The 11,438-nt window shown below is 42.1% G+C and overlaps 2 long non-coding RNA genes across 3 annotated transcripts; one reads left to right on the forward strand and one right to left on the reverse strand.

The window, feature by feature from the left end:
* Positions 1-3,492: 3,492 nt before the first annotated feature.
* Positions 3,493-5,388, reverse strand: LOC144782809 (uncharacterized). The gene is made up of 6 exons (XR_013601272.1): positions 5,297-5,388; positions 4,893-4,965; positions 4,737-4,810; positions 4,527-4,631; positions 4,373-4,443; positions 3,493-4,000 (listed from the first exon to the last, which is right to left on the reverse strand). It is a non-coding gene; the product is annotated as an uncharacterized LOC144782809 (long non-coding RNA).
* A 483-nt stretch (positions 5,389-5,871) lies between these two features.
* On the forward strand, positions 5,872-8,137 carry LOC144782810 (uncharacterized). 2 transcript variants are annotated; one of them, XR_013601274.1, is made up of 5 exons: positions 5,872-5,976; positions 6,312-6,384; positions 6,467-6,749; positions 6,833-6,903; positions 7,276-8,137. It is a non-coding gene; the product is annotated as an uncharacterized LOC144782810 (long non-coding RNA). The 2 variants fall into 2 exon arrangements; XR_013601273.1 differs by having other exon boundaries at positions 6,645-6,749; positions 7,276-8,133.
* Positions 8,138-11,438: the final 3,301 nt, after the last annotated feature.

An 11,438-nucleotide genomic window follows, 5' to 3' on the forward strand; every position in this document is an offset into this window, starting at 1 on the left:
TGGCTGCTTCGTTTGTTCATCTGGGAAGTTCAGCAGGACAGGGCAGACCGCTCTTGATTGACAATGGCAGTCTCAGGCAGCAGTGTTGAAGTCAAGTGCACATGTCCTTTGGGGCACGCCTCTGACTGGGGCCAACCTGGCATGCACTCTTCAGGTCTCTCAAACTCTTACTGAGTTATGAGCCTGGGGAACAAAACACAACCCTTGGCCTCGTTTGAAGTGCTGAGTTCTCCTGCCCTGAACAATTCTTGCATTGCCCTCATGAAACCTTAAGTATAAAAACCAAGAGAGGAAAGTCTGGATTAGTTCTAGTCAAGTTGGCCTGTCCCTGCAGGCCCACACTTACAAGACAGCGAAGGGCAGGAAGATCAAAGGACATGACCAGTCACTCTGTGGCATTATTTTAAAGCCATGCAGTGATTGGTAAAGTTTCTTTGAGAGGGATTGTAGGAAGCCGGCTCTGTATATACTATACCAAAATGAGGTAGGTAGTACACAAAGTCCAGTGGAACCCCAAAGGTAGGCAGAGGTAAAAGTAAATAGCACCTTACTCTCTACTTGTGATAGTGTGGGTGAGTAGTAAGGCTTTATCAGAGGGTAGTGTTAAACATTTGTTGTACACACTCAGGCAGCAAATTATGTCACACACACTCAAAGACTGAACTCAGACCAACTTGTTTGTATCCAAAATATTATTGAGTTATTTAATTTCTTAGAGCCAAGCCAAACCTGGTGCAGGTAGGTGAAATAAATGCTTTGCAAAATCTTATGCAATGTTTTACAAATGAATGCAGGTTCAAATGCAGTTGATTGAATTACAGGTAGGTCAATGTTTCGAAATTACTTTTCAGTTACTTTTCAGATTACCATGTATGTTACTTTTTAGATTACTTTTGCTAATCAGTGTGATATGCCTAGATACCACGCTGATACATCTCCTAGACAAAAGGCAAGTAATTCACTTTTAGTACGTAGACCGTTTTTCAATGTTCCATACAAACCAACTTCACACTTAGAACAATTTTCAAGGAAAAACAGTCAATGTATTCTTAAGGAGAAAAATGAAGTTAACTGTTTGCAGGTAAGTACTATTTTGTGGGAGTTGGCATTCTGGGATTGGAACCATTGTTTCCCCAGGGTCAAGGATGCACTCTTGGAACAACCTCAGTGGCACTAGGGCAGCCGGGTGCAGAGTGCTGAGGCCCAATGTTATCTAATAGGGAACAGGGGGCTTCCAGTTGGTGGCTTCTCACGAACAGGCCACAGGGTTGTTGGAGCAAAGCTCCTGGTTTTAGGCTCAGGGTAAAGGGGGATCCGAGTTAGCACCCAAAGTACACCCGCATCAGCGCAGGGGTGGCTGGGTGCAGGGTTCTGTTTTGGCGTTGGGTACCCTGTTGTTTTGAATGACGATTCTCTGATTGCAACAAAGACTGCAGGCTCGGGGACGAAGATCTTCTGGAGGTGACCACCAGATGGAGAGGTAAGTTAGGATACTGAGACTCCGACAGTTGGGCCACCTAAGGCTGAGGGGCGTCGGGTGCAGGGGTGTCTTTAAGCGTCAGATTTTCTTACCAGCTCCGGTGGCGGTTGGGGGGATCCTCCAGAAAGAGGCTGCAGGCTTCGCTTGGAGTTTCGAGGCAGGTCAGAGATCACCAGATTTCAGGTCAGGGCCGGTGAGACCTCCTCATGATGATGGGCCACTTGAACTCGGACCGTGGGCGTCAGGTGCAGAGTGGTGCAGACTCAGGTTTTGGCTGGGGCCTGAGTTTGTTGGTGAGCAAATCCAGTGCTCACAGGAGACAGAATCTTTGGCTTGGGAGGCAGGGCAGGTCCTTCGTATTCTTGAAACTGCTGGAGCCGGTTTGAGGTGCGGACAGGCCAGTAGGGCTGGGGAAAAGTCAGTGGGTGTCCTCCTCTTCTTACTTTCAGCACAGCTTCTTCGGTCCTTCTTCTTCTCTTTTTCTTGTCGATTCTTGGACACAAGGTTCAGGGTTGCCCCTAAATACTAAATTTAGGGGCATTAAAGGTAAGTTAAGGTTGTGACCAAAGGGTCCCTTCTTTGTGGTGGGTACACCCGTATTATGCCACCCTCCAGTGGGAGAGGGGCATGGGCTTCTCTCGTTGGCTGGGTCCCCACATCTGTAAAAGGTGGGGACTTAGCTTTGTGCTTTACCTCGCCTCCCCCACCTGAGGGTGGCGTTGGCAAAGGTGGTCACACCCCCCTTCCTCACTTGGATTTCCCACTGATTCTCCTGCCCAAAGTGGGGGTCAGCACCAGTGGGAGCCAGTTGTGGAATCAGCAAAGGGCCGGGGTAGCTCACAAAGGCGGCAAGGCTTTGAAGCTTCCCCTTCGTGGAGCCAGACCATCCTGGGGAGGAGGCTTGGCACCTCGTCCCAGGACATGCATTGATTCAGACCCCCAAGACCAGCAGCCTCTCGACTCAGGGATCCAGAACATGTCTGGTGGTGGCAGCTGGAGAGCAGCTACTCAGACTGGACCCTAGTGTTAGGTCATTTTTCAGGGGGCATCTCAAAGATGCCCTCGGAGTGCATTTTTTCATTAAATCCCACACTGACATCAGTGTGGGTTTAATGTGCTGAGAAGTTTGATACCAAACTTCTCAGTTTTCAGTAAAGCCATTATGGTGATGTGGAGTTCATAATGACAAACTCCCAGCACCATACACTCTTAATGGCATTACTGCACTTACAATGTCTAATCATTGGTTTGCTCATGCACCTGTATCTTCCCCACTGGTATAGTACACCCAGCTAGAGGGGTGACTGATCTATGCCAGGGCAGTGGGTTGTAGGAATAGCACACAGGGATGTGTGCTATGTCGACTCTTCACTTTGTTCTGCCCCAAAACACGCAACCTGCAAAGACAGTGTGTGTGTGTGTGTGTGTGTAAAGGTACATGGCCTTTAAGTGTGCCAAAATAAGTGCTGCAGCCCTTAGAGGTATTCTCTGGCCACAGTGCCCTTGGTACCTATGGTACCATTTACAAGAGACTTACCTGTGGCGAAAGAATGCCAATTGGGTTTTGTTTTTAGTGCAGTTTAGGGGAAGAACATAGGCCTGGGTACCTGTTTGGCAAGAACCCAGGGCACACTCAGTCAAAGTACATCAGCAATTTAGCAAAAAGTGGGGGTGACCAAGCAAAAAGAGGGCACTTTCTTAGAGGGATGCAATAGTGATGCTTTTACCCTCATGCACACTGCACAATGACTGCATTGTGCACAAGGAAAGTGGACGAAACCAGTCAATATTGTGGCTCATGTCTCCCAGCAGACAAAGAGAACTTGCTTACAGGCCTTAGTGACATCACCGACTTCACAAGGAAGAGGTGACCCCACTAAGTTCCAGGGAACAGGGTACTAACGACAATTTAAGTCAAAGGGAAATCCCTGGACTGTATATTTTTTCTCTGCGTGCATGCGCCTCATTCAAGCCTGACATTTTCATACATTATCAAACCAACACAAAAATATGACGTTTACAATCTTTGTGACTTTATTAAAAACTTTTGTACTACAAGTTAAAAACAGACTTGTGTCTGTGAAACATTAAAACAATTGGTAATACAGTAGTATCAACTCAAATACGTGTCAAAATATACATGTGCAAAATACAGCGGTTAAAAAGTCCATTCCTATAATTCAAAAGGAAATTTTTTTTTACAAACAATACTCGTCAAAATTACACCCAATGTATGCTGCTAAGTTGCATGGAGTAAACCTCTGCCCCACCCTGGGTTGAACTATTTCCTTATTCTTGTTTGAACCTGACCCAGAATCCTCTTATAGATGTCACACATAGATATGCATTTGATGACAAAGATCACAGTAACCACAATCCAGGTATATCTGTTTTCTGTTAGGGATCTAGCTGGGTTCTATATTAAAGTGCGTCGACGCGTTTCGGTGTTCACAACTGGTATGTCTACACCTTCATCAGGACTGCTGATGTGTGGGGTTCATCATTTTTCTAAACCTTTGACTGCATGTAAAACAGAAATATACAATTAGAAAACCTTTAATTATCATTTAAATATCATTAGCATCATTCATTGATATCGGACCTATGGCCCGTTACACTGATTGCCTGTCCCTCTAGTACTGTTTCACCACAATTTCCTTGCTCATTGTCTTCTATACTCCCACTTTATACCTTCATCTTTTACAACTTGTCACCTCTTTTTGTTCATCTATAGTGACGTTGTATTTGCATTGGACCTACCCTTGCCAAAGGTCCCTCCGTTATATTTGAGTGTTGGGTTCTCATTCATTCCTCCCACCTTCAACTTCATTCTCATTCCTTCATTCATGCCTTGCGTTCTTACTTTACAGGGAAAGGTAAAGGGATTTTTACCTTGCTATCAGGAGGATGTATCCTTGATTTTTATTCTGTGTCCCCTGCCGTAGTATGACGGGTGGATCTACCTGTGGGATCAAGATATATTTATCTTCAAGGGTGAGTTTCTAGATTTCTTACTTGACACGATCTACATAGCTTCGGTTTTTACCTTAGTCTAACTCTGCAGTTTTTCACTTATTTCCTTCTCATCCCACAGATGAACGTCTTGTTATATAGTTCTTTTTTACAGTATGGAATTTTTCTGCTTATAGCGCTATAGTCGTTGAAAGACAGGGATAAATGGCCGGTTATATAATTTATCTGCTCAGTCATTTCCCCTTTTTTTTTGTCTACACACATAATTTAGGCATACATCTACCTTTATTCATGTTTCAACAGTATTTTCTGATTGGGTTTCTTTCCTGCGTTCTTTTTGACGTGATACAATTATTTCTGTAAGTAATGGACAACGTATATTTTAGTACCATCCCTGTTGCTTCTTTTATACATTATTTGACTGTAAGGTGATTCATACCTTAAAAGTGTGAGAGATCATCACATCGAGGTGTAGCGTTTTTCTTGTTGTATTCCCAAGAACTGGATATGTTCTGCGGGGAAATAACATGGAAGCCCTCCATTATTTAAGTTTGTTTATAGAGTATTCTCTCCCTTAAACCATTTATAATGTGAATATGGCGCAAGGGTGGTAGAGATGTTTTGCCATTGTTTTATATGTAGTGCCCCCACCACCCCTCATCTCTAAGGAAAGGGTGTCCTTGTTGGTTGTTATCATTCAAAACCTATTTCTGAAAATCTTAGAGGGTGCCTAAGTAGTACTGGCTGACATTATTCTGCATATATTTCACCAGGGCCACCCGCTCTCTCTCGAGTCTTTTGTCCGCCCCGGCGTTCTAACCCCTCAGTTCAGGTTCCCCTTACCTGGGTGTTGGTAAAAGCTTGCGTTCACCTCGTCTGCCTCGTCTTTTTTCGCTGTGTGTTCCTAGCCGATTAGCCTCCTCTATTTGTACCGCGTATGGAATTGCCTTATTGTTCACCGGTGTGCATGTTATTTTAGCGCATGCGCATATCTACCTTGTCTTTCCGTTTTTCGCTCCGCCATCTTAGAATGTATATCGGCGGTATATTTACTTAGAGACTCTCTCTCCATTGATGCTGATAGTTATTCCGGAGAGTCCAGGGAGTCGGTGTGTCTTCTATTTTACGCATATGTCATTTATAGAAGAACACACCGTTGCATTTTAACATTATTGTTGTAATCATTTTGTTCAAATATTTTAGCGCGTTATATATTTCAAAGAACGGTATGGTGATATAATATGCCGTGTTTGCACATCTCCCTTTGTGAGATCAGTATGTTCGGTGTACATCAATGGAGAGAGAGTCTCTAAGTAAATATACCGCCGATATACATTCTAAGATGGCGGAGCGAAAAACGGAAAGACAAGGTAGATATGCACATGCGCTAAAATAACATGCACACCGGTGAACAATGAGGCAATTCCATACGCGGTACAAATAGAGGAGGCTAATCGGCTAGGAACACACAGCAAAAAAAGACGAGGCAGACGAGGTGAACGCAAGCTTTTACCAACACCCAGGTAAGGGGGACCTGAACTGAGGGGTTAGAACGCCGGGGCGGACAAAAGACTCGAGAGAGAGAGCGGGTGGCCCTGGTGAAATATATGCAGAATAATGTCAGCCAGTACTACTTAGGCACCCTCTAAGATTTTCAGAAATAGGTTTTGAATGATAACAACCAACAAGGACACCCTTTCCTTAGAGATGAGGGGTGGTGGGGGTACTAAATATAAAACAATGGCAAAACATCTCTCTACCACCCTTGCGCCATATTAACATTATAAATGGTTTAAGGGAGAGAATACTCTATAAACAAACTTAAATAATGGAGGGCTTCCATGTTATTTCCCCGCAGAACATATCCAGTTCTTGGGAATACAACAAGAAAAACGCTACACCTCGATGTGATGATCTCTCACACTTTTAAGGTATGAATCACCTTACAGTCAAATAATGTATAAAAGAAGCAACAGGGATGGTACTAAAATATATGTTGTCCATTACTTACAGAAATAATTGTATCACGTCAAAAAGAACGCAGGAAAGAAACCCAATCAGAAAATACTGTTGAAACATGAATAAAGGCAGATGTATGCCTAAATTATGTGTGTAGACAAAAAAAAGGGGAAATGACTGAGCAGATAAATTATATAACCGGCCATTTATCCCTGTCTTTCAACGACTATAGCGCTATAAGGAGAAAAATTCCATACTGCAAAAAAGAACTATATAACAAGACGTTCATCTGTGGGATGAGAAGGAAATAAGTGAAAAACTGCAGAGTTAGACTAAGGTAAAAACCGAAGCTATGTAGATCGTGTCAAGTAAGAAATCTAGAAACTCACCCTTGAAGATAAATATATCTTGATCCCACAGGTAGATCCACCCGTCATACTACGGCAGGGGACACAGAATAAAAATCAAGGATACATCCTCCTGATAGCAAGGTAAAAATCCCTTTACCTTTCCCTGTAAAGTAAGAACGCAAGGCATGAATGAAGGAATGAGAATGAAGTTGAAGGTGGGAGGAATGAATGAGAACCCAACACTCAAATATAACGGAGGGACCTTTGGCAAGGGTAGGTCCAATGCAAATACAACGTCACTATAGATGAACAAAAAGAGGTGACAAGTTGTAAAAGATGAAGGTATAAAGTGGGAGTATAGAAGACAATGAGCAAGGAAATTGTGGTGAAACAGTACTAGAGGGACAGGCAATCAGTGTAACGGGCCATAGGTCCGATATCAATGAATGATGCTAATGATAATTAAATGATAATTAAAGGTTTTCTAATTGTATATTTCTGTTTTACATGCAGTCAAAGGTTTAGAAAAATGATGAACCCCACACATCAGCAGTCCTGATGAAGGTGTAGACATACCAGTTGTGAACACCGAAACGCGTCGACGCACTTTAATATAGAACCCAGCTAGATCCCTAACAGAAAACAGATATACCTGGATTGTGGTTACTGTGATCTTTGTCATCAAATGCATATCTATGTGTGACATCTATAAGAGGATTCTGGGTCAGGTTCAAACAAGAATAAGGAAATAGTTCAACCCAGGGTGGGGCAGAGGTTTACTCCATGCAACTTAGCAGCATACATTGGGTGTAATTTTGACGAGTATTGTTTGTAAAAAAAAATTTCCTTTTGAATTATAGGAATGTACTTTTTAACCGCTGTATTTTGCACATGTATATTTTGACATGTATTTGAGTTGATATTACTGTATTACCAATTGTTTTAATGTTTCACAGACACAAGTCTGTTTTTAACTTGTAGTACAAAAGTTTTTAATAAAGTCACAAAGATTGTAAACGTCATATTTTTGTGTTGGTTTGATAATGTATGAAAATGGTCAGGCTTGAATGAGGCGCATGCACGCAGAGAAAAAATATACAGTCCAGGGATTTCCCTTTGACTTAACTTAGTGACATCACCGTCATGGCCTATTCTTTCACGGCATCTGTCAGCATAACCATTATCCTGGTAAATAAAATTTAATTCAATAGTTGTTAATTAAATTTGTCATTCCGGTTTCCAGTTTTCTTTGTAAAGAACATGTTTGGGTCAATTTTTATCAACTAGAAACCATCATCTTTTGAATGACATTCAGATGTGCACTCAAACGACCACTGAAACATGGGTCAGTCGCAGTTGAACTGAAAGAATAAACAAGCATTGACAAAGCCAATAGGCCTGGAGTGGTCTGCCAACCTTTTGACAATCCTTGTTTTGTTTTGACATGGCTTTTGCAAAACTTTACTGTTTGGGAAGCTGCTATGTTTTTTATCACCCTGAAAAAAATCAACTAAGGCAAAAATTATTTTTGGTCTCGAAAAAGCCCACATTACCTTAGTACTCCCTGGCACTAAAGGGAACTACTTTGTGTGTAGATGAGGTCCTTTTGAAATGGCAGCATGCTGTAAATCATGGTGAAGTCAATCAATGGCTTAAGTGGGGTGACGTGTTTCGCCCTGATGCATATTTGAGGGGGTCGGTGAAAAATGTGAATGACACAACCGCAGACAAATGGATTAAGTTTGGATGAAAAAAACTATAAGTAACTATACCAAACACAAAACTTTTGTAATATCAAAAGGTCTTATGTAACACAGACCTTTATAAAGCCATTTGTTGAGCCATTAGCTGCCAGTCTCAAGAAAGAAAGAAAGAAAGAAAGAAAGAAGGAATGAGGATAGGAAGGAAAGGAGTGCAAAAAGTAAGCACGTTTGAAAGAAGGCAAGAAAGTAGATAATAAAGAAAGAAGGAAAGAAATATTGCAGGAAAGAAAGAAAAAAGAAGGAAGGCAAGAAACAAGGAAAGAAAAATGCACAAAAGAAAGACAGAAGGCAGGAAAGAAGGAAACATAGAAGGCAACAATGAAAGAGGGACAGAAAGAAGGAACAAAAGAATGATAGACAGAAATTAAGAAAGAAGGAATGACAAGAAATAAAGAAAGATGGAATGAAAGCAGGAAGGAAAAAAGAGAGCAAGAAAGAGAAGAGAAAGAAATATAGAAGGAAAGAGAAAGAAAAAGAGAACAAGAAAGAAGGCAAGAAAGAAGTAAAGAAAGGCAATCGACAGGGAAGAAAAGAAGCGAAGAAGAAAAGAAGGAAGGAAAGCAAGAAAGAAGGACAGAAGAGACAGGGGTGCCTCTGTTTCAGATAAATCTCCTCTCTGGCTTAAACGATGGGCACCATCAAATGTATACATTATAGACAACAATGCTCTTCTTTGCTTGACTGTATGAATATTACTTATTCTTTACCACGTCCACCACAATGTGTGCACAATCTATTGGGATTTGCTTAAGGCCTCGAACCAAACAGAAGGGAACAGTAGACTTCACCCACCCTGTTATAGGCTCAACATTTCCTAAGCAATGTTAAACATTCATATAAAGATGTACAAATCAAACACCTGAACTACCCATGAAAGTGCAACAGGGAGATCATTGTTCTGTGGCATACCTGGAATTATGGGAAATTTTGTTGAAGGCATAGGTACCCGGAGTGGATAGAAGTAACTAGGAATATGAAACAGAGATTCTGAGTCTTGGAAAAAAGGACTAAGTTCTTGTGCTATGTAGAATGAATCTTGAAGATGGGGCACTGAGTCTGTGAGAATGAGTCACATGAGCAGGGAGACAAAGACTATAGGAATGGGTGATATGAACAGCGCAACTTTGAAACAGAGGCACTTGGATTAAGAAACACAGATGGCAGGGTAGCAATGTTTATTTTTGCACTAATATGCACAAGATACGCATTCATGCACCCCTCAGCATCGGGCATCAAGCATCTCACCACTCCATGAGTCTCACAAGATAATTTAATTGCAGTTCCAATGACAATCAAAATCCAATAGCTTAAGGTAACCCACGCACAGCAGCTAATAAAAACAATTAATGGACATTCCTGAGGTTAGATTACTTTTTATAAACTGATATTAAATATTATTCACAGCCACCCATACATAGTTCCATCACACTAAGTTTGTTTGTTTGTTTTGAAAGTTTTATATAGCGCGAACAAGATCTTTGCAGATATCAGAGCGCTTTACAGACGAAAGGAACAGCGTGAGAGTAAATAACAATAGGGGTGGGGAAGGTACATGTGGGAGCATAGTCAGCCAGATACATCAATAATGAAACAAGTACAAATAATTGATAGCGTAAACACTCAGGCAGGTCAATAACACGAGTGATACAAAAATGCAGAAAAGATCAGTAGAACTGAATGGTACAGCATCTGTAAAATCATCCCCAGTAATAATTCAAGTGTATTTAGCCATGAGGATAGCTTTTACTTCTTTCTTAAAAGTATGGTAGAGGAGATGAGCCTGATTTCAGGGGGGAGTGAGTTCCAGATCCTGGGTGCCATTCCTGAGAAGGAGCGTTTATACGTTTTTTTCCTTGCGGAATCTTTGGGGCTTTAGCAGGAGATTGTTTGTGCCTCTAGTGTTTCTAGAGCCTCCGGAAATCATCAGCTTCTGGGCGAGATATCCGGGTGAGCTCAGGTGGACAGCCTTGTGCGTGATGCAGGCGATTTTCAGATGTATTCTGGCTTCAAAAGGCAGCCAGTTCAGGGCTCTCAGGTCAGGAGAAATGTGTGAGTGTTTTTTTGATCCGGTGATGAGTCTCGCTGCGGCGTTTAGAGAAGCTCTTATGGGTGCCGTGGTAGTTAGGGGGAGACCGCAGAGGGCGATGCTGCCGTAATCTATTCGAGGGATGACTAGAGCTTGTACCGCAGTTTGGAAATCTTTGGCTGGAAGGAAGGGTTTGAGTTTCCTTAAGGTATTAATCTGGTAGTTCGCCCCCTTAGTTGCTTTGTTGATGTGTTCCTGCATGTTGAGGTTGGTGTCAAGTGTTATGCCTAGAGATTTTGCTGAGTCCACGATGGTGGGATGAACATTGAGTGCGGTTAGGTGTTTAAGCCAGATTTGAGTGGTAGTGATCTTCGCAGGCGGTGAGATCAAGAGGAACTCTGTTTTAAGAGCATTGAGTTTGAGATGATTAGCGGCCAACCATGATTGGGTGCTTCTGATCGTTGAATTCAAGAGCATAATGTCTTTGGGTGATTGTAATTTGAGATAAAGTTGGGTGTCATCGGGGTACATGTGGAATTGAACATTGGATGCTTGTAGCAAGGTGGTGAGAGGTTCCATCACTAGGTTAAACAAAGTTGGGGATAGGGAGGATCCTTGTGGGACGCCTAGCGATACCGGTATTGGAGAAGACATCAAGTTGTTACTTTTGAATTTCTGCGTTCTGTTGTGTAGAAAGGACGTGAACCACTTGAGCACAGTTCCAGATATACCCATTCTTGTGTTTAAGAGCTTGAGTAAGTTTTCATGTTTGACGGTGTCAAATGCAGAAGAGAGATCAAGAAGGATAAGGAGGCAGGTATCGTTTTGATCCAGGATTTGGAGGGCGTCGTCAATTATGTGAATCATAGCAGTTTCTGTACTGTGGT

This window comes from Lissotriton helveticus, chromosome 9, assembly GCF_964261635.1.
Source record: "Lissotriton helveticus chromosome 9, aLisHel1.1, whole genome shotgun sequence".
Lineage (NCBI taxonomy): Eukaryota > Metazoa > Chordata > Amphibia > Caudata > Salamandridae > Lissotriton > Lissotriton helveticus.